Source organism: Hippopotamus amphibius, chromosome 12 (assembly GCF_030028045.1).
Source record: "Hippopotamus amphibius kiboko isolate mHipAmp2 chromosome 12, mHipAmp2.hap2, whole genome shotgun sequence".
NCBI lineage: Eukaryota > Metazoa > Chordata > Mammalia > Artiodactyla > Hippopotamidae > Hippopotamus > Hippopotamus amphibius.
In genome coordinates, this window is record NC_080197.1 from 100,282,786 (window position 1) to 100,307,484 (window position 24,699).

Consider the following 24,699-nt stretch of genomic DNA (forward strand, 5'->3'; position numbering starts at 1 on the left):
GTCCAGGTAGAGGGCAGATGTGTCTTGGTTTCAGGGAAGGTAGGCCTTTTCTGCAGCCAGTCTTGGTTCCCTTTGCAGGTATTTACTTCCCACCCTTTCTACTAGCTAGAGTGACCATGTGACACAGTCTGGACTATGAGACGTAAAGGGAAGTTGGCAGAGAGGCTTCTGGGAAAGCTCTTTATTCCTTGATAAAAAGCAAAAGCATCACAAGGAGGTTAATCTCCCCCTTGACCACTCTTCTCACATCCCCAGCTTCCTGCTTTGAAGACAATTGTAATTTCTGGAGCTCAAAACAATCTTGAGACCACACGGCCACAGGCATAAGGATAGAAAGTCAACAGGCCAAGTTTATTAGTTAATTTTTCTGTCTAACAAAACGCCTTGAAATCTCAGTGGCTTACAAGCATAAACATTTGCTTCCTTGCTCACAGATATGTGCGTTATCTCTGGCTCTGCTGGGCTCACCTGAGATGGGCTGGGCGTGGTTCCAAGCTGTGTGTGGTTCCAAGCTGTGTGTTAGGTTCAGGTCTGTTCTATGTATTTCCTCATTTGTCTTGCATCAGGGGCTCTCTAAGGTAGCTCTTCTTATGATGGATCACAGGAGTGCAGGAGAGTGAGTAGAAACATGAGATAGCACTTGAGATCATGGCTCAGAACTAGCACACACACAGAGTTACTTCCACCCACATTCAACTGGCCGATGCAGGTTGCAAGGCCAAGGCCAACGTCAGTGCCTTCTAGCACTGCAGAAGAAGAGAGTGAAGAGCTGAGAACAAGAATCCAATCAACACTCGAAGGGGGAGGAGCAGAAGGATGCAGAGACACGGGGTCCTTGGCGAGGACACGGAGCAGGTGAGCACACAGTGGCGTGAGTTTCATTCAGAGCTTGTTATCTGATAAAAAAAAGAGCCCCTATTTATTTAAGACACGATTTCTGCTTGTTGTTAAAGACATTCCAAAATGATAAAATGCAGTTGTGTTCTAAATAAACTATTTCTTTTTTCTTTCTTTCCTTTTTTTTTTTTTTGGCTGCATTGGATCTTTGCTCCTGAGTGCGGGCTTTCCCTAGTTGTGGGGAGCGGGGGCTACTCTTCATTGCGGTGTGCGGGCGTCTCAGCGCAGTGGCTTCTCTTGTTGCGGAGCACGGGCTCTAGACACGCGGGCTTCAGTAGTTGCAGCATCTGGGCTCTAGGGCGAGCGGGCTTCAGTAGTTGTGGCTCATGGGCTTAGTTGCTCCGCGGCATATGGGATCTTCCTGGATCAGGGACTGGACCCATGTCCCCTGCATTGGCGGGCAGATTCTTAACCACTAGGCCACCAGGGAAGTCCCGCTATTTCTTTTTTTGATGGCATTTAAATTGTTTCCAATTTTCCATTACTACAAATAATGCTACAATGAGCATTTTATATACAATGTGACCAAAATGTATGTGTATTTCTATCTGATAGGTCCTTAGATATAGAATTGCTGAGCAGAAAAGTATTTACATTTAAAATTTTGATAGATAATATCAGATTGCTCTCCACAAGACTTTGTCAGTTCACTCTTCATACTGTTACTAATCCTGCTATTATCACATTTTAAAAAATGCTTCCAATTTGATGGGTGAAATATAGTTCTGTTTCATTTGCACTGATTAGTGAAGTTAAATGTCTTTTCATATATTTATCAGCCATTTGTATCTCTTATTGTGTGATCTGCATGTTCTCAACCTTTGCTCGTTTTTCTATTGTGTTTTCATTTTCTCATAGTAGTTGTAGTAGAGGATCATTTTATTTTGTGCTTTTAATTTTGTCTGTTTTATACACGTGATAGATATTTTCTGTCACTTGTCTTTTCTTCTTTAAAATTTTTAAAATTAAATATCGCAGAGATACAAAACAGTATATATGAAATGTTTAAATCCCAAAGAATGACGATACAATAAATTCCCAGGAATTCTTGACCCTGTTAAAAAAAGTTGTACTTTCCCATTACTCATGGGGTCCCCTGTGTGTCCCTTTGGTTCCACTGCCTTCTCTCCACAATCAGAGTAATCACAACCCTGAATTTCGCATGTATCATTCCCTTATTTTTCTTTATGATTTTACTACATAAATCTGTGTCCAGAAATAATACACTGTTTAGTTTACACATTTCTGACTTTTATATAAATAGACTCATATTGTAAGTATTCTTTGATGACTTCTTACATTCAACATGTTTCTCAGGTGCATCCACTTTTTTGCACGTAGCTGTAGTTCGTGGCAGCACAGAATTCCATCCCATGAAACAGCGTAATTTCTCCACTTCTCAGCTGATGCCCATCTGTGTTAGTTCTGCCTCATCCCCCAGCACACGGTGGTGCTCTGGACGTTCTCGTCTGTGTTACCTGGTGTCCATGTGCAAGCGTTTCTCAAGTTTATCCAGGAATAGAGTGGATAGATCCTATGTCATGTACCCCTTCAGACAAACTAGGTAATGCCAAGGTGATTTTTCACCAGGTCACACTCCTACCGGCAGAGAGAACTGCTTCTGTTACCGCACATCCTTGCCAACACTTGATAACATACTCTTGAAGTTTTTGCAAATCTGGCGGGAGTGACGTCATACAGTATGGCTCTCATCTGCATTTTCCTTATTACTAGAGAGACTGGCACCTTTTCCTGTGTCTGTTGAGCATTCTCATCTTCCTCTTTCACGAAACCTCTGTTCATATCTGTGCCTGCTTTTCGATCCGATTCTTTGCCCTTTCCTTATTTATTTGTAATGGTTCTACATATAGTCTAGATCTGGGCATTTTGTCATTTTGTCAGTTTCTTACTCCGTACCTTGCCTTTGCTCTCTCTTAATGGTCTCTTCTGGTGAACAGACGTTCTTAATTTCAATGTACGCGAACGTACCCCTCTTTATGGTTAGATGTGTGTGTGTGTGTGTGTACATGTGTATGTGCACTTTACTTAATGAATCCTTCCCTACCCTAAAGCCATAAAGATAATCACTGAGACGTTTACCTAAACATTTTGTGCTTTTGCCTTTCACATTTAAGGTTTTAGTCTATACAGAATTGAGTTTTATGTGTGTGGTGAGGTTCCTCATCCCCTTTTTAATATGAATAACTAGTAGTGTTGGCATAATCCGTCGGGAGTCCCGCTTTCTCCCACTGCCCTGTGCTCCTACTTCTCTGCCATAAATTGCATTCCACACACATGGGGCTGTTTCTGGGTTTCTATCCTGTTTTAGTGATATAGTTGTCTATTCCAATGCAAATGCCACAAAATATTAATTAATATAGCTTTATATATAACTTTTAAAAAACAACTTCTCCCACCCAGTTCTTCTTCAGGCATACCTTAGGCTTTGTGGGCTGTTTTCTCTTCCATACATATTTTAGAATCAGCTTGTCAAGACTCTCTGGAGTTTTGATTGACTTGAATCTATACATTGAGTTGAGGAGAACTGACATCTTTATGATAATGATTCTTTTTATAAGTTGACATGGTCTCAATTTATTTAGGTATTTTTAATGTCTATTAATAAAGTTTATAATTTTTTCCTCATAAAGATCTTTTAGTATACTTATTCCTAGTTTCTTCACATTTTAAAAAAATGTCATACGTGATATCTTTTTCAAAAAGTACACTTTCTACAATGGAATATTACTCAGCTATAAAAAGGAATGAAATGGAGCTATATGTAATGAGGTGGATAGCTCTTGAGTCTGTCATACAGAGTGAAGTAAGCCAGAAAGAGAAAAACAAATACTGTATGCTAACTCATATATACGGAATCTTGAAAAAAAAAATGGTACTGATGAACCCAGTGACAAGACAAGAATAAGAATGCAGATGCAGAGAATGGACTGGAGGACACGGGGTTGCGGGGGCAGGGGGTGAAGGGGAAGCTGGGACAAAGTGAGAGAGTAGCATAGACATATATATACTACCAACTGTAAAATTGATAGCCAATGGGAAGTTGCTGTACAACAAAGGGAGATCAACTCGATGATGGGTGATGCCTTAGAGGGCCGGGACAGGGAGAGTGGGAGGGAGTCGCGGGAGGGAGGGGATATGGGGATATGTGTATAAATAGAGCTGATTCACTTTGGTGTATCTCATAAGCTGGTACAAGAGTGTAAAGCAATTATATTCCAATAAAGAGCTTAAAAAAAAGTACACTTTTTAACTCTTTGCTGTTGGTTTAGAAGGACAACTGATTTTATATTCAGATCCCATGTTAAGCTCTACTATTTATTCAAAAAAATCTATTGATTTTTTTCAAAGAGTTTTCTATGTAGACAATGTATCACACGTGGATAAAATTATGTTTCCTCCTTTCCAGTACTTAAATTCAGTTGCTTCTCTTTCTTACCTTACCTCACTGGCTTAGATTTCTCATTGCATCTCACTTTATCCTCTTTGCTTTTTAACAGCTGCTTCATATTTTCAATTCCTTTGTCTTTCTGTTCCACATTCTGGCGAATTTCTTCAGCATTATAATCCAGTTCGTGAGTTCTTTTTTCAGTGGGTCTAGTCATATAGTAAACTTGCTCACTGAGTTTTAAATTTTAATTATAATATTGTTAATTTCTAAGGATTCTATTAGAATTTTTTTCTAAAGTCTTTTTCTTCTTCTTCTTTTGAATGCAGAACACTTCTTCATTGTAGTAAGATATAAAACAAATATAACTAAGTATTCCTAACCACACTAGGCATTATCATGACTGATGGTGTTATTCAGCTTGCTGAGATTTGGGGGAATAGTTATATATAACTCTTGAAATTCACTGACCATCATCATAAAAACATTATGAAGTTTGAATTAGGAAGTTTGAGTATGGTATTGAAATGCATGTACATGTTTTTGTTAAGATATATAAATTTTCTCTTTCCTGACTTTATTCACAATCTTGAAATTTTCATACATCCTCAGTGAATTAACCAACAGGTTTTGACCTAGTTCCTTCTTCCTTTAGAGCAAAACTGGGTGTAAATATCCTTCAAACAACTCCTTTAAAAGCACTCTAAAAAACAAACAACCCAATCAAAAAATGAGCAGAAGGCCCATATAGACACTTCTTCAAAGAAGACATACAGACGGCCAACAGGCACATGGAAAGATGCTCAGCATCTCCAATTACTGGAGAAACGCAAATTAAAACAACAATGAGGTATCAGCTCACACTGGTCAGTGGCCATCATTAAAAACTCTACAAACAAAAAATGCTAGAGGGGGTCTGGAGAAAAGGGAACCCTCCTGTACTATTAGTGGAAATGTAAATTGATACAGCCACTATGGAGAAGAGCATGGAGTTTCCTCAAAAAACCAAAAATAGAACTACCATACAACCCAGCAATCCCACTACTGGCCGTATTCCCAGAGAAAACCATCATTCTAAAAGACACGTGCCCCTCAATGTTCATAGCATTACTCTCTACAATAGCCAAGACATGGACGCAGCCTAAACGTCCATCGACAGATGAACGGGTAAAGAAGGTGTGATGCGTATATATAATGGAATATTACTCAGCCATACAAAGAATGAAATCATGCCATCTGCAGCAACATGGTCACGACTAGAGATCATCATACTAAGTGAAATAAGTCAGAAAGAGAAAGACAAATACCACAGGGTATCACTTACATGTGGAGTCTAAAAAAAAATACAACTGAACTTATGTACAAAACAGAAGAGGACTCACAGACACATAAAATAAATTTATGGTTATCGAAGGGGACGGGGGTGGGGGAAGGAGAAGTTAGGAATTTGGGACCAACAGATACAAGCACTGTATGCAACACAGACAAGGGCCCACTGCACAGCACAGGGAACCTCCTCAGCATTCTGCAGCAACCTTCAGTGGAAAATAATCTGAAAAAGAACACACACACACACACACACACACACACACACAACCAAATAACCCTGCTGGACGCCTCAAACCCTACAAGTCAACCATACCTCAATAAAAAAAGAAATAGCACTCTAAACAGCCATTTCCATTTCAGTAGTGGGATGGGGATTCTTTCACTCTGAAAGAATTCAGCCTTGAAGTCACTGAGTCTCTCGACGTTTGCAAGGATTTCCAGCTCCGGCAAAGGCCTTGGTTCTCACCGAAGCTGCTCAGTGAGATCCAGGTAAGCCTGTGCATCTCCTAAAGTGTGTGCAGAGGCAGCCGGCTTCAGGCCTGTGGGGTGTGCGGCCATGTAGGTGAGCCGGGCGTAGATGGCAGTGTTGAGGGCCTCTGGTGCGGCGGGCAGGACAGCCCACGGTTCACCACGTAGACGCGGCAAAGGGCGTGGCACGGGGCAAGGCGGGGGGCCGTGAGAGGACGATCTTTTGGATTCCAGGCACACAGAGTGATTCATCTGTCTTCAGGGTTGGTTTTGATTGTGTCAGTCACTTTTTGCCATTGGTCTGCTCCTTGATCTGAATAGTCTGAATCCATGTCTTTGTATTCAGCCCCCCACATCCTCTCCTGAAAGCCATAAACTGGGCCTGAATCCCCTTGTGCTCTGGTGGAGAGTCCCAAGCTATCCAAGGAGCCTCCGGACCCACGGGCATCCCAGGTTTTCTCTCCCTTGGAAGGCGGCTCCTTAGCATTTGTGGAACCTTGATCTGCCGCAACTCTTCCAAACTTCCTTCCAGGAAACACGCTTGGGTGTCAGCAGTGGGCCTGTGTGAGGCGCACCGACAGGGAGTGCGTGCGGGGCTGGGCATCCTTCGGAAGCTGCCGCAGAGGCTGTGCTAAATTTGCCCCTGGGGGCCGCAGTGACCCTGACAGCGCTGGGCGGCGGGCACGGTGGCCCTGCCCTCTCCCACCCCTCTTCTGCTGCCATCTCTCCAGAGACTCGCCTCTTGCTGTGACCACTGAAGTCTTGTTCTTCTCGGTCCCAGTTTCTCTCCCCTTTTATTTCTTAAGCAGAGTAAACGTGCTTGTAGGTTTCTCCCAGTCTTTAGTGTATGGGTTCGTTTCTGTCCTCTGCTGGTTCTGCCGACTCTTCCACGGCGAGTTACATCCTTCCTGTGGTTTGGGATTTTTGACTCTGACGTCGTATTTTTTATCAGTGAGGATTTTTGAGGCCTAGGTTGAAGGTGGGTTCCTTCAGGGTTTTCATGTGTTCCCACTAGATGTCTGGGGGCATTACCAACGTGGGACCGTTTCATCCTGGAGTATCTATTTAGGGTTTCTCAGCCCATGGTGTTATGTGTTTGGGCTGCAAACTTTTGAGAGACTCATCTTGTGATAAGGATTCTCACGGGAGATTCCCCCTCGCCTCCCTGCCTCTAGGGACAACATTTAGGGCAGGACAGGCAGTCTTGTTTGCTGCCTGCTTGGGCTGCGGCCGGCTGGTGTCTAGTTCACCCTGACGTTGTGAGTGTGGCCTTTTGTGGCTCCACGTTATGGAGGGAGGGGATCGCCTATGGGATGTCCCACATTAGACTGAGCCTTATGACCTTTAAGGTCAGAAAATGAAGTGCAGGGGCTCTGGGGTTTGGCAGGTGTCCTCAGAGTCAACTTTGGGGCTCTGCTTCTCTGTGTTTCCCCTGTCCCTTGATTTTTGGGTTTTGCGGATTCTTCATTTTCTTGGTGAGCCCATACATGCTTTAAAAAAAGATGTTTCACTGTCCCACTCAGAGTTTTTAGTGGCTGTGGGAAAATCGTTCTCGGCAGAGGCAAGCTGGCTTGCTCCCCCTTGCTCAGGTCAGCCTCAGGAGACACGAATCTCTTCCTTGGGGCCCCGAGTCGACAGCTTGACAAATCTCAGTGTGACATCTACCTCTCTGTGAAGTTGCATATGATCCCCTCTGATTATGAACTTTTTTCAGTGACTTTTAAATGTTGTTTTTCATTTTACAATCTGCCATTTTACAGTGGAACTGACCTTACTTGGGGCTGCAGCAGAAGGTGTAAACAGCTTCTCTTGGGGCTGCTTTGAATGTCTAAATATACTATCCCAAATGGACATTTCCCAGTAAAGCTTATCTATGAACAGAAATCAGTGTTGAGAAATGATGGCACGTGAAATAAAATCTGGGGGAAAGTGCACCCACATTTCTCCTGCAGAGAACAGCACTCGTGATTATCATATAGGTTCTCTCTTTCTACTGATTGTCTTCCATAGGATGGATGCACTCGTCTCAACAGAAAGAGGTAATCCCCCCTCCTTTCCATCCTTGACGTAACCGTTCCGGAAACTGTCTGCCATCTTGGTTGGACCGGGCAGGGGCTGCAAAGAGTAAGAGAGTTTGAGGGGCTTTCAAATGTCTTGAAAGATCTTAGGAATAATAAAGTCGTGTTGTGGGAGGGGGGGACCAGACTCAGCTCTCAGGTCCAGTGATGGGGAATGGTGCGGACCCGTGGTTACCCTAGACTTGAATTTGTTGAGCAAAGATACAGGAGTTTAGATTTCAGACATTTCAGAAGCTTTCTTTCCTTTTCTCAGATTTAAAAGCCAAAACTCTATAAATTGGGGAAATTTTCTGCCTCGAGAACTGATCAAGGCTATTGTAAATGGTGGGTTGGATCCAAGGTGATTTGCTTAATGTTGCCATTATCTATATAAATTTCTGGTCTTTCTTCTATAGTTTAAGTTCCTGTTACTTTTGAAGGTTAATTATTGAGATTGCTTCAGGCTGTGTATGTGAATGCATATGTTAGATACGTACATGTGTGTATTACTTTGGGATGGTATCCATTCTGCCCTCCTAGATTTCTTTCCTGATCTTGATTACAGCCTGCAAGACAGATCACCTGGAACCAGTTTCCATCAATCTTCCTCTGGTTCATTTATTCGAAAAATGTTTGAGCGCCTCCTTTGAGCCCAGGGCTGTGCTATGTGCTCATTCAAATTTGTTTAGGTCATTAAGTATTGTGCACTCCATCTTTGCTAGATACTACTTGGATGAATAATGCACCCTGCCTGGAACCAAGAAAACCAGTTTTGTTAGATAGAAAATTTAAGTTTTAGGAAAAATCATTTGGCAGTTTTGCATCGACACAAAATATGGATATAGCTTCTTTAACTTAAAAGTTAAAGATGTGAAAACCTCATCTTGTGTAATTATGGATTCTCTTTAATCCACGTGAACTAGGAAAATGTTACTCTTTTGCATTCTCTTTTTTATTTTACCTCTTTCTGAAATACTCTAAGGGCTAATGTCTCCTTTTTCTTTAGCATTTAGCAAATAAGACATAGGCATGATTTCCAATATACATAAGTGACCCATGCCAAAAACAAAGGAATTTTATCTTGTGTCCTTATAGTGGGGAATGTTGCAGGTGGTGATATTTTCCAAAATCCTATAAGGATTTGACAGGACACAAAGGAACAATGCCAGGTATTGGCTGGATGGCTTAGGTGTACTTTGAATATAGAAAAATAGCGCCAGTAAAAAATAAGTGGGGAAAACTGTTTGAACTACAGAAAGGTTTTTGTGTGTGTGTGTGTGTTTTTTTTTTAAAGGACTGTAGTGTTATTTTCAAAGATACTTAGTACAGCGAATGAGACAACGTGATGCTGTCTGCTAGAGATTCTAAGGAAATCTGCTGGAGTGATTGAGATAGAACTATGAGTAGTTCATCACTTGCTTAAAAAAAAGGATGCTTCCAGATAATAATAACAATAGTAATAATAAGTTGTACCCCTGAGTGTTTAGTGTGTGCCAGGAACTTTTCTAAGTATGTTGTTGACTCTCATCTTCATGACAATCTTCTATGAGGTTTGTGTTATTATGATCTCCATTTTACAGATAAGAAAACTGAGGCACAGTAAGGTTAAGTAATTTGTCCAGATCACAACAGTGGTGAGGCAAGATTCAAACCTAGAAGGACTGACTCTAGATTCCATGGTCCTAAGGTTTACTACCTCCGGTTTGCCTTTTAATTACAGCAATATGAACATTTGTACTGTCCATCCTGTTTTCCATAATATTTTTAACCTATTAATTCACTTAGAAAATCTTATTTTTTTATAAATTGTGAAAATGCCACCCAAGACACTATCCAGTATATTAAAAGTAAAGATTCGTGGAGTCCAAATTTACAAATTGTAAGATGGGATGTTTTTATTGATGGTGGTTTACATTCTGAAATAGCTATACTGCAGGCATGTCTAAAAGTATTATTAAAAAAGCAGAGAGAGAGAGAGAGAGAGAGAGCGCCTCACATACACACAAAACTCCACAGTGATACATTGGATAATTCACAGTGATGGCTAATGGACTATTAGGGAATGGACTATTTTCCTCTAGTCTTTGAATGTTCATACTGATATTTAGAATAGTGTATCCTCATTAACCCCCTCCATTAGACGGCAGTCTACAATTATGTTTCCGTTGGGCTTCTCACCTCCCTCGGGAAGCAAAAGATGATGGATTCAGTGTAAAGCTGGACCTCACTGTATAAGTAAGTAGCCTGACTGCTGTGCACATCAGGATAACTTTCATGATACACAGAGGTAACACAATGGAAATCACAGTTTAGAAATCCAATTTATCTTGCTGTGAATAGAATTGCCTCCAATCCTGATGACAATTAGTTTTGTTCCATAACACTGCTGTAGAAATGTGACATTGAAAAACTACTTGCAATCTACCAAAGCATTCGTCTACCGTGAGTTCATGCCACGGAGGGAAAAAATGTTAATTCCACTTATGTGAAAAAACATAAAAGGGTTTTTCACGAAGAGCAGCCACAAGGTCAGGGTATGAATGCTGAGGTAATGAAATGAAGGCTTCCCTGAAACTTTCAGTTGCTTACACATTCTATTAAAGCTGTAAAATTCTGCTGATTCTTTTTTTCTCAGAACCACTAGGATTGCGGCTCAGTCACATTATGGATTAAGCAGGGAGCGATGCCAGCCTTTAATGTTTCCTGGAACTGCATGGAGCCTGGCGCTGATGCTCTTGGCTGGCCTTGGCTTTCCTCTTTAGTTCCAGCATCCTCTTCCTCTTCTTCTGATGTTGCTGGTCAAGTCCGTTCAGTACTTATGCTATTATATCGAAAACCCCCAAATTGCACCTTCACGTTCACTGTGAGAATAGAAAGCCCCTGGTATAGAGTATTCTAGAAATAAATAAATAAAAAAAACCAAAACACCCCTGAAATATGTATGGGTAACTTATTTTTCCATCCTTCTGTAGGCAAGCATGCATCAAAAGAAAATCCTGTAGTTTGATAAGATTGGACTCAGGCTTGTGTGTGTTTATTGATCAACTCAACTGTACGTGTATTTATTGATCACTGCCAGGGCAGGGAGAGATCTGGAGCGGGGCAGACTTTGGTGGGAATCCAAGCGCCACCATTTGCTAGCTGTGTGGGCCGGAGCAAATACTTATTTGGGCAAATATTTCTGAATTTGAGTTTCTTCATTGGTAAATGGGGGATAATAGCTATCTTGTATGGTTATTGTGGAGTTAGACACTGTGTATATAGCGTGCTTAGTATATCCTAAGTGTCAAGTGCTAGCTGTTATTATCAGGCTATGTGACTTGGTTCCCACCCTTAAGAAGATTGTTCTGGAAGGAGAGAGAAAGCATGTGCATAAATATCTCTACTTCAAGGCAGAAGGGATAAAGGCCATGAAGGAGTCTCAAAATATCTTGATGCGGGTGCTATGGAGAGAGCCTGCTGGCTGGGAGATGGCAACAACCTCTTAACTGGTCTCCTCGACTCCTGTCTCGCCCCCTCCAATCTACTCTTCTTAAAGCAGCCAGCGTGTCCTTTCTTAAATGCAAATGCGATCACGCTTAAAATCCTCCCATGGTCTCACACTCCCGTTGGGATAAAGCGTTCGGTATATGAACTATGCTTGATTCTCCCACTTAGTCTCTTCCCCTCCGCCTTTCTCATTCCCAAACATATATTTCACGCGCTAGTCCTACTAAATTTTTTTTAGTTCTGTGTTAACGTTCTCCAGAGAAACAGAAGCAAATCTGTCTATGCATGCACACACATGCTTATTTTTAAACACATATATGCAACATACAGTTGACCCTTGAACCATGCAGGAGTTACAGCCCTTGCACAGTCAAAAATCCAAGTATAACTTCACAGTCCGTCCTCTGTATCCTCAGTTCCAAATCCCCAATTCAGGCAACCTTGGACTGTGTAGTAATGTCGTATTTATTGAAAAAAATCTGCCTATGAGTGGACCCATGCAGTTCAAACCCATGTTGTTCACAGGTCAATCATGTGTGTGTATATAAAATAGATGATGGTGATGGTGAATTGGCTCACATAATTATAGAGGCTGAGGAGTCCCTAGATCTGTAGTCATCAAACTGGATCCAGGAGAACCAGTGCTGCAGTATCATTCTGAATCCAAAGGCCAGGGAACCAGGATGGCTGATGGTGTAAGGTCCAGTGTGAGGGCAGGAAAAGGCTACTATCCCAGCTCAAAACGTCAGGCAAGTGAAATTTTCTTTTACTCAGCCTTTTTTGTTCTATTTAGGTCTTCAGTTGATTGGATGAGGCTCTCGCACATTACGGAGGGCAGTCTGCTTTACTCCTTCTATCAATTCAAGTGTCAGTCTCATCTAGAAACACCCTCACAGACACAATAATGTTTGGCCAAATATCTGGGCACCCCATGGTGCAATCAAGTGGATACACAGAATTAATTATCACAGGTTTTCAGAACATGGCTTGTTCTTGTTTGCTGCTGTTCTTTTGCACATGTTCTTCCCTATGCCTGGACTATGCCTGGTCTCCCGACCCCTAGCGCACTCCTTACTGGATCTTCAGGTCCCAGTCACTCCTTCCAGACTGGCTTAGTTCCCTCTCTTGTGATACTCTCCAGCTTCCCTACCATAGCTTGCCTCTCTGTGCACTGTAATTTTCTGTTTCCTTGTCTCTGTCACAGAGAACTGGTCAAGAGCTTGTCTTTATTACTTCTATAATACATCTCCTGTGTCTAAGGCAGGATCCAGCACAAGGAAGTCACCCAATAGTTATTTGTTAAATGAATGAATGAATAGATTTAGTGAAGGAGGTGGAAGTTGATGTGGGTCTTGGGGAAGGAAGATTTCAGAAGAAGTATAATGCCCAATTTGGGAAAAACAACAACAGGGAATACAAAATATTCATCAGGGAATTAAGACTTCAGATTTTGTAGAGAGATTCTGAAAGCCAGCAGTCATTTTTCTATACCCAGAATAATTGCAGTCATCATGAAGCAGTCTGCAGGAGGCAGGGGGCTTTGTTTTTCATTATATTTGAAGAAACTTTTAAATTTTTATGTGTGAAAAATTCAAACACATAGAGTTGAAGAAATAGTATGGTGAAGCTCCATATACTCGCCTTACACAATCATTAGCATTGCCACATTTTCTGATGCTTATATTTTTTGGGTGAAGAATTTTAAAGCAAACTGGACAATCTGATATTTTTTGCCCCTAAATACTTCAATGTATTTATAGATCTTTAAAAATAGGAATATCTTCTTCTTAACCACTATATCATATTATAATGGTATATATAATGGCATTATATTCCCCCCAATTAGCAATATTTCCGTAGTATCATTTAATATCCAGTCCATGTTTGAATTTCTCAAAAATGCCCCTTTTTTTTAACAGTTGGTTTGAGTCAGAATGCAAACAAGGCACACACATCTGATTGTTGTGTCTCTTGAGTCCTTTAAAATCTTTAACAGTATTCTTACCCACCCTTTTTACTCAAGTCATTTACTTGTTGAAAAGACCAGGTTAGTTGTCATGGAGAATAACCTTCATTCTGATCTGTGTGATTGTTTCTAAATGGTAGCATTTAACCTGTTCTTCTTTCCCTTGTATTTTCCATAAACTAGAAGTTAAATCTAAAGTCTTAAGTTCAGATTCAACAGTTTGACAAGAATATGTCATAGCTGAAGTTGGGTACTTCACATTATATTGTGTCAGGATATACATGTTGTCCTCTGGTTTTAGGGAGGATAAGAGTGATCATTTGATCCTTCTGTTGTAAAGTTGCATGTTCACCCTATGTACAAAAATAATCATTGGGGTGTTACTTTGGTACCCCGTGGATATCTGGTTATCATTATCCTTTTACCTAATTGTTTTGGCAACTATTGTGGTTGCCTGAACAATGATTCTAGTAAGGGTTGCAAATGCTGATTTTCTAATGCTATAATTCCTGCTGTAGTTATTGGAATTCTTCTGAAAAGAAGAGCTTTCTCTCATTAATTAGAGCTATTTGGTATTCCAAAGTAAAGTTGTTGTTGTTGTTTTTTTTCTAAAGAAAGGCAAGATAAATTCTAAATTTATTCTCTTCAAAGGTCTTTTTAAAAAGTTTCATCATGGATTTTTATATATTCATTGTATTTCAACCAGTTGCAATCATTATTCTTTTTGATGCTCAAATTGTCCCATTTCTGGCCAGCGAGAGTTCCCTTAAGTTCGTTTCTGTGATTTTTTAAAAAATAAATGTATTTATTTATTGGCTGGGTTGGGTCTTCATTGCTGCATGCAGGCTTTCTTTAGTTGTGGTGAGCGGTAGCTACTCTTCATTGTGTTGCTCATGGGCTTCAGTAGTTGTGGCATGTGGGCTCAATAGTTGTGGCTCATGGGGTCTAGAGCACAGGCTCAATAGTTGTGGTGCACAGGCTTAGTTGCTCTGTGGCATGTGGGATCTTCCCAGACCAGGGATCGAACCCATGTCCCCTGCATTGGCAGGCAGATTCTTAACCACTGCACCACCAGGGAAACCCTTCTGTAACTTTTTGACAAGTCCCTTTAAACTGATGGTTTCCTCACTTTCTAGAGCAGCAAAGTGTTACAAACTCATTTTGTATTATTTCTTGCCCTAGGCCTGGAATCTGCTTTTTCTCTAAGGAGTCCTGGTTCCTTTTAGTGGTTTGTAATATTTGAGTCCCAAATCTGGTTAGTAGGGGTGCTCATTACTGGGCTGTTATGGCTTCCAAGCCTATTTAGTAGATGAGAGCTAGGAAATGTGCATTGAAAAACTCCATGAGTCCATTCTGAAATTTCCAATTCAAATTTAACTTTGTAGAGTTTTTACTTAAAATATTACATATTTGGAGACAGTTTAAGAAGGCAGAGAAGAAGGACGTGTGCTCACTCCCTCTTGCAAGAGCACCAGAATTACAACTAACTGCTGAACAATCATCAACAGAAAGACACTGGAACTCACCAAAAAAAGACACCCCACATCCAGAGACAAAGGAGAAGCCAATGAGATGGTAGGAGGGGCACAATCATGATAAAATCAAATCCCATAACCACTGGATGGGCAACTCACAAACTGGAGAACAGTTATACCACAGAAGTCCACCCACTAAAGTGAGGGTTCTGAGCCCCACATCAGGCTTATCAACCTGGGGATCCAGCAGCGGGAGGAGGAATCCCCAGAGAACCAGAATTTGAAGGCCAGTGGGATTTGGTTGCAGGACCTCCACAGGACTGGGGGAAACAGAGACTCCACTCTTGGAGGACACACAGGAACTAGTGTGCACACCAGGACCCAGGGGAAGGAGCAGTGACCCCATAGGAGACTGAATCAGACCTACCTGCTGGTGCTGGAGGGTTACCTGCAGAGGTGGGGGGCAGCTGTGGCTCACCATGGAGACAGGGGCACTGGCAGCAGGGGTTCTGGGAAGTGCTCATTGGCATGAGCCCTCCTGAAGTCTGCCATTAGCCCCACCAAAGAGCCTGTAAGCTCCAGTGCTGGGTAGCCTCAGGCCAAACAGCCAACAGTGTGGGAACACAGCCCCACCCATCAGCAGGCAAGTGGATTAAAGTTTTACTGATCTCTGCCCACCAAATCATATTAAAGTCTTACTGAACTCCGCCCACCCAGCCCTACCCAGCACCAGTCCCTCCCATCAGGAAGCATGCACAAGCCTCTTAGATAGCTTCCTCCACAAGAGGGCAGATAGCAGTATCAAGCAGTATCAGCAGTATTTCATTCTGGGGAACTGAAAACCACAGCCACAGAAAGACAGAGAAAATGAAAAGGCAGAGGACTTTGTACCAGATGAAGGGACAAGTTAAAACCGCAGAAAAACAACTAAATGAATTGGAGATAGGCAATCTTCCAGAAAAAGAATTCAGAATAATGACAGTGAGGATGATCCAGGACTTTGAAAAAAGACTGGATGCAAAGATCGAAAAGTTTACCAAAGACCTAGAAGAATTAAAGAGCAAACATACAGAGATGTGCAACACAATAACTGAAATGAAGAATACACTAGAAGCAACCAATAGCAGATTAACTGAGGCAGAAGGGCGAATAAGTGACCTTGAAGACAGAATAGTGATAATCACTGATGTGGAAAAAATAAAGAAAAAAGAATGAAAAGAACTGAAGACAGCCTAAGAAACCTCTGGGGCAATATTAAACGTGCCAATGTTCACATTATAGGGGTCCCAGAAGGAGACGAGAGAGAGAGAAAAGACCTGAGAAAATATTGGAAGAGATTATAGTCAAAAATTTCCCTAACATGGGAAAAGAAATAGCAACCCAAGTCCAGGAAGCGCAGAGAGTCCCAGGCAGGATAAACCCAAGGAGAAACATGCCAAGACATATAGTAGTCAAATTGACAAAAATTAAAGACAAAGAAAAATTATCAAAAGCAACAAGGGAAAAACAACAAATAACATACAAGGGAACTCCCATAAGGTTAACAGCTGATTTCTCACCAGAAACTCTGCAAGCCAGAAGGGAGTGGCATGATATATTTAAAGTGATGAAAGGGAAGAATCTACAACCAAGAATATTCTACCCAGCAAGGATCTCATTCAGATTCGACAGAGAAATCAAAAGCTTTACAGACAAGCAACAGCTAGGAGAATTCAGCACACCAAACCAGCCCTACAACAAATGCTAAAGGAACTTCTCTAAGTGGGAAACACAAGAGAAGAAAAAGACCTATAAAAACAAAAACGGAACAATTAAGAAAGTGGTAATAGGAACATACGTATTGACAATTACCTTGATTGTAAATGGACTAAATGCGCCAACCAAAAGACAGAGACTGGCTGAATGGATACAAAAACAAGACCCATATGTATGTTGTCTGCAAGAGAACCACTTCAGACCTAGGGACACATTCAGACTGAAAGTGAGGGGATGGAAAAAGATATTCCATGCAAATGGAAATCAAAAGAAAGCTGGAGTAGTGATACTCATAGCAGATAAAATAGACTTTAAAATAAAAAATGTTGCAAGAGACAAGAAAGGACCCTACATAGTGATCAAGGGATCCATCCAAGAAGAGGAGAAAACGATTATAAATATATATGCACCCAATATAGGAGCACCGCAATACATAAGGCAAATGCTAACAATTATAAAGGAGGAAATCGACAGTAACACAATCATAGTGGGGGACTTTAACACTCCACTTACACCAATGGACAGATCATCTAGACAGAAAATTAATAAGGAAACACAAGCTTTAAATGACACAATAAACCATTTAGATTTAATAGATACCTATAGGACATTACTTCCAAAAACAGCAGATTACACTTTCTTCTCAAGTGCACATGAAACATTCTCCAGGATAGACACATTTTGGGCCATAAATCAAGCCTTGGTAAATTTAAGAAAATTGAAATCGTATCAAGCATCTTCTCCTACCACAATGCTATGAGATTAGAAATCTATTACAGGAAAAAAACTGTAAAAAACAGAAACACATAGAGGCTAAACAATTCGCTACTACATAACCAAGAGGTCAGTGAAGAAATCAAGGAGGAAATCAAAAAATACCTAGAGACAAATGACAATGAAAACACAACGATCCAAAACCTATGGGACACAACAAAAGCAGTTCTAAGAGGGAAGTTTATAGCAATACAATCCTACCTCAAGAAACAAGAAAAATCCCAAATAAACAATCTAACCTTACACCTAAAGAAACTAGAGAAAGAAGAGCAAACAAAACCCAAAGTTAGTAGATGGAGAGAAATCATAAATATCAGAGCAGAAATAAATGAAATAGAAACAAAGAAAACAATGCAAAAATCAATAAAACTAAAAGCTGGTTCTTTGAGAAGATAAACAAAATTGATAAACCTTTAGCAAGACTCATCAAGAAAAAGAGGGAGAGGACTCAAATCAATAAAATTAGAAATGAAACAGGAGAAGTTACAACGGACACCACAGAAATAAAAAACACCATAATAGACTACTATAAGCAACTCTATGCCAATAAAATGGACTACCTGGAAGAAATGGACAGGTTCTTAGAAAGGTACAACCTTCCGAGACTGAATCAGGAAGAAATAAAAAATATGAACAGACCAATCACAAGTAATGAAATTGAAACTGTGATTAAAAATCTTCCAACAAACAGAAGTCCAGGATCACATAGCTTCACAGGTGAATTCTATCAAACATTTAGAGAAGAGCTAACACCCATCTCAAACTTTTCCAAAAAATTGCAGAGAAAGGAACACTGCCAAACACAGTCTATGAGGCCACCATCACGCTGATACCAAAATGAGATAAAGATACTACAAAAAAAGAAAATTACAGACCAGTATCACTGATGAATTTAGATGCAAAAGTCCTCAACAAAATACTAGCCAACAGAATCCAACAACACATTAAAAGGATCATATACCATGATCAAGTGGAGTTTATCCCTGGAATGCAAATCAATCAATGTGATACACCATATTAACAAATTGAAGGATAAAAACCATATGATCACCTCAATAGATGCAGAAAAACATTTGACAAAATTCAACACCCATTTATGATAAAAACTCTCCAGAAGGTGGGCATAGAGGGAACCTACTGCAACATAATAAAGGCCATATATGACAAACCCACAGCAAACATCATTCTCAATGGTGAAAAATTGAGAGCATTCCCTCTAAGATCAGGAACAAGACAAGCAGGTCCACTCTCTCTGCTACTATTCAACATAGTTTTGGAAGTCCTTGCCACAGTAACCAGAGAAGAAAATGAAATAAAAGGAATCCAAATTGGAAAAGAAGTAAAACTGTCACTGTTAGCAGATGACATGATACTAAACATAGAAAATCCTAAAGATGCCACCAGAAAACTACTCGAGCGAAACAATGAATTTGGTAAAGTTGCAGGGTACAAAAGTAACACACAGAAATCTCTTTCATTTCTATACACTAACAATGAAAGTTCAGAAAGAGAAATTAAGGAAACAATCCCATTCACCATTGGAACAAAAAGAATAAAATTCCTAGAAATAAACCTAACTAAAGAGGTAAAAGAGCTGTACTCAGAAAACTATAAGACACTAATGAAAGAAATCAAAGACGACACAAACAGATGGAGAGATATACCATGTTTTGGGATTGGAAGAATCAACATTGTGAAAATGACTATACTACCCAAAGCAACTTAAAGATTCAATGCAATCCCTATCAAATTACCAATGGCATTTTTCACAGAACTAGAACAAGAAATTTTATGATTTGTATGGAAACGCAAGAGACCCTGAATAGCCAAAGCAATCTTGAGAAGGAAAGATGGAGTTGGTGGAATCAGGCTTCCTGACTTCAAGCTATACTACAAGGCTACAATGATCAAGACAGTGTGGTACTGGCACAAAAACAGAAATATAGATCCATGGAACAGGATAGAAAGCCCAGAGATAAACTATGGCCAACTAATCTATGACAAAGGAGGCAAGAATATACAATGGAGAAAAGACCTCTTCAATAAGTGGTGCTTGGAAAACTGGACAGCTACATGGAAAAGAATGAAATTAGAACACTCCCTAACACCATACACAAAAATAAACTCAAAATGGATTAAAGACCTAAATGTAAGGCCAGACACTATAAAACTCCTAAAGGCAAACATAGGAAGAACACTCTTTGACAGAAATCACAGCAAGATCTTTTTTGACCCATCTCCTAGAGTAATGGAAATAAAAACAAAAATAAATAAGTGGGACCTAATGAAATTTAAAAGCTTCTGCACAGCAAAGGAAACTATAAGGAAGACAAAAAGACAACCCTCAGAATAGGAGAAAATATTTGCAAATGAATCAGCAGACAAAGGATAAATCTCCAAAATATATAAATAGTTCATGCAACTCAATATCAAAATAATGAACAACCTAACTGAAAAATGGGCAGAAGACCTAAATAGGCATTTCTCCAAAGAAGACATACAGATGGCCAAGAGGCACATGAAAAGCTGCTCAACATCACTAATTATTAGAGAAATGCAAATCAAAACTCCAATGAGGTATCACCTTACACAGGTTAAAATGGGCATCATCAGAAAATCGACAAACAGTAAATGCTGAAGAGGGTGTGGTGAAAAGGGAACCCTCTTGCACTGTTGGTGGAAATGTAAATTGATACAGCCACTATGGAGAACAGTATGGATGTTCCTTGAAAAACTAAACATAGAGTTACCATATGACTCAGCAATGCCACTGCTGGGCATATACCCAGAGAACACCATAATTCAAAAAGACACATGCACCCCAATATTCATTGCAGCACTATTTACAATAGCCAGTACATGGAAGCAACCTAAATGTCCATCAACAGATGGGTAGATAAAGAAGATGTGGTACATATATACAGTGGAATATTACTCAGCTGTAAAAAGGAATGAATTTGGGACATTTGTAGAGACATGGATGGACCTAGAGACTGTCATACAGAGTGAAGTGTGTCAGAAAGAGAAAAGCAAATATTGTATATTAACACATATATGCAGAATATAGAAAAATGGTACAAATCAACTGGTTTGCAAGGCAGAAATAGAGACACAGATGTAGAGAACAAACATATGGACACCAAGTGGGAAAAACGGGGGTGGATTGGGGTAGGATGAATTGGGAGATTGGGATTGCCATATACACATTACTAATAAGAAAAAAAAAATCAAATTGTACACTTTAAATATACGCAGTTTATTATATGTCAATTGCATCTCAATAAAAGTTCTTAAAAAAATTACACATTTGGCTGTTTTCTGAAAATCTTGATTCTTAACAGCAACAATATCCTTTTCTACAGCATTATCATACTACATATGTGAATTGTTAAAGATAACTACACTAATATTACTTCCAGCAATTAGATTACTAAATAAAGATTAGGGAATTTTTTTTATCCTTAGAATATATTTCATTAAATAAGTGTGGCCAAATACTGTGTTTAAAGCCATTTGAATTATTTCTTTTCTCTGTGTGGTAAATTATCTTTTCTAATGACATACACCACTACTAATGAGTCTTCATTGTACTTGAATGCTAAGAGACTTCGTTCCTGGGGGGAGGGGCACTGGAGATTAGCATTGCATTCTAAATCAATTAGCTAGAGCAACACAAAAGCAGAGAAAAACCTGTTATGTAAATGTGTGGTCAAACAACAGATCCAATCTTACTGAGACTCGTCAGGAAGTGCAGAACAGCAGATGTAGAATTTTCCTGCCAATGTGAATCCTTTGGCTTCCTGGTTAATATCAGACTTCTGCAGGTTTCGTAATACGCAGCATACCGTGGATAATACCCGATTTCCTTTCACCTAATTGGTTTCCAGGTCATGTTGGTGTAAGCACGCACTGAACAAAAGGTTGGGAATGTGGTGGGGTTAGAAGTGAAGAAGGCACTTGCCTTTCACTAGTGTTGAAAGTGGGGATGCAGAAGATCCCCGGTGATTTTGCTGCTTCAGCGGTGTGCCCTTGGAGGATAGCTAGGGTAGGACGGATGAGAGAGAAGTCAGGTCAATGTTAGGGGAAAGAGATGCAAAGAAAGGAAGGAGAGGTAGAAAGATAAAAATTACAACAGTTCTTCTCTGCTGTACCAGATACTGGCTAGATAATTCAATTAATTTAAGTAGTTCTCAGAACTCAAATCACTCTCACACGATCTCTTTAACATGGACCGGAAGGTGTGTATTGCCAATACCATTTTAGCAAAAGGTTTTAACCTCTTCTCGGGTCTGGTGTAACATAGTGATCTTCTGAATTAAACATTTTCTTAGGCTAGATGTATACTTTGGGTTGAGGCCGAGACCAAGTCTCTCATTCGGTGTTTTTGTAGAGAAATAACTAGGAACATCAGTATTATAATCACTTTCATTTTATTTTCCCAAGCCCCTAGCCTAGGGCCTGGCACATAAGAAGTGCTCAGTAAGTGTTTGCTGAGTGATTGAATTGCCCAAGTACTTTTCAAATCCTTCCAACCCCAAGACGGAAGGGGGAACTGAGAGTGTACTCGTGAAAGGCTTATCCAGGCACACAATGATGTGGAGACATACCAATCGGAAACGCCATAAATGCTGAAATAAGTGTATGCTCTCTACTAAAGGGTTGGAGGAATCCGTAGAGGTAGACAGGACACCGAGGCTTGTAATTCAGGAAGCAGTGTTTATTGTACCGGTGCAGGCCCAGAGGATTCACATCCAAAGACTGAGCCCCAAACTAAAGGAGAGCTTCTCCGTTTCTAGACCAGTCCAGGCGCTTTGGGGAGCCTATAGCTATGTTTATCTGTGCAGAAGCAACGTACAGAAGCCAGAGTGCAGACGTTAGTTTTTTCCTTATTTCGTTGACCCAGATATTTGCGGTGCCCCTGGCAGGGTCCTGTGAAAGAGGCCATGAGTTATTTATTCCCTGGGGCTTGCATTTTCCTATTTTTGCTTTGTCCTTCCCTGTTTTGTTATTAATCCACCTCAAAAGTAAAAGGAAATATCACAAAAATCTGTGGATACTGTAATAAGCTTTCAGTGCTAAAAGGAGCCCTGGAAATCATCCAAGCCCTCATTTTGTTGATAAGGAACCTGAAGATCAGACACGATTGTGACTTGTGCAGGGCCACACCCCTGCTTAGGGGCCGAGTCATCTGGACCTGGTTCTCTGATTCCTCCGTTCAGGCACATACGCCACCCTACATCACGCCCAATATCCAACTGAGGACAGAGAGGAGGAACTGACTTCCACATTCACCGAACTCCATATAATTAGTTTGAGAACTCTGGGAGAAATCAGGCTATTTCCTGAGATGAGAATTAAGTCCATAAGTCATGCATTTCAGAAAATAAATGAGAAAATTCAGCAGATCAAAATAAGCCTGTTTGAACTGAGAACCAGATCCAGAATCGTCTCTCAATAGAGCAGACAGACCCTGCAATATTAGAGACACTTTTGCAACGATGACGTGAAACTATTGGGATGTCTGGGAGAGAGTTAGTCTTCCATGCCACCAAGAGGTTGAATAGAATGACTGGTTCTATTTTCAATTTCCCTCATTTTCATTATCCGTGTTTGGGATGGACCATCACAATCTTAATTATTTCTGTTTCCGGTAAGGTTGGAGCACAAAACGAATGATGTCATCAGAGGAAGCACACAGAGAGTATTTGCCATCCTGGAGATCAGTCAGCTGAAAATTTTGCTAGCACAGCGCTCCTGGGGTGATGAGCTTGGTGGGAGCTGAGAGTAGCAATGAGTTGTGCCAGCTGCCCACTGAGGGTGACAGTTTAAAAACAATGGACTGAGAAATGTCATCAATTTGAAAAACAATGAACTGCCTGGTGTCAGGGTTTAAAGACTGATGGGACTGGTGCCTGGAAAGCCAGACAGAGGGAGTGTAGAAATTCACACCATTTTAACATTCAAAATGTCCCTTGCAAATGATTCATTCACAGCCATGTAGATATATGTGTACCTATGTGTATATACACATATACACACACACCCATATGCATTATTTATATTGTTTTCTATCTGTGTTTAAAATGCTCTGGAGCTGAAACGTGTTTGGAAATGTTCAGTCAAGCGAAATGGTTCCTTTTGCAATATGCAGTTAGTTTTGGAAGCTGAAGCTGCCTTTAACATACTTTTCCCTTTCTCCCCGTGTAATTAAAGGTGAAGGGCAAGCAGGAGAGAGGGTTTTACTTATTCTGGTGCTCTCCCAGCAGCGCTGCCGCATGCAGGCATAAAGGCTCTGCGTTGCACAGCATAGATTGTGACGTGAACTGTGCTCCCACCCCTCAAAGTGGTGCAACCGGGCTGCCAGTCTAATGTAGCCAGAGGGGAACCAGGGGGGTGGCAGCGTTATCAGTTACCTACTGCTGCTTAATAACTCCAAACTTTGTGGTTTCAAACAAAAACTGTTACCAAATCCAAGCTCACCCTGCTTGCTGGTTGACAGGCCAATAAATCGGAGATGAGGTACTGAGGCAAGGAATAGCGACTTTATTTGGAAAGCCAGGCATCTGAGAAGATGGCAGACTACTGTCCTAGAGTACCATCTTATTGGAGTCTGGATGCCAGTTTCTTTTATAGAACAGAGAGGGGGAGGAGGTGAGGAAGTAAAGTAAAAAGCCCTAAGTCTTGCAAAACATCTCCTGGGTTTGGCCAGCCTGGGGGAGGGGGATGTGTTAATTTCTTCTTTCTTGCAGCCATTGACAGGTGGGCAGGGTCAGACTGTTTCCCTGTGAGCTGAACAAAGGCACTTTAGTTTAACATTCAGGCAGAGGGGCAGGGTATGCCAATAGCTACATTTTGTACTTCCCTGTTACAAAACCATTTATTATATTTCACGAATTTGGTGGTTCTGCCGATCGCGATCATGTGATCGGCCAGTGGTAGGCTGGGGGCTGGTGGGCCTGGGATGACCTTGACCGTTCACCTGCCCTTCCTGTGTATGCCACATTCCTCTAGCACGTTAGCTCAGGCTTGTTCTCCTGTTAGTGGCAGTTCACGTACAAGCATTTTTTAAAGCTTCTGTCCAGT

General features: G+C 40.7%; 1 pseudogene; it reads right to left on the reverse strand.

The window, feature by feature from the left end:
- Positions 1-5,969: 5,969 nt before the first annotated feature.
- Positions 5,970-24,699, reverse strand: part of LOC130834130 (thymidylate synthase-like) — a 36,873-nt pseudogene continuing 18,143 nt past the window's right edge.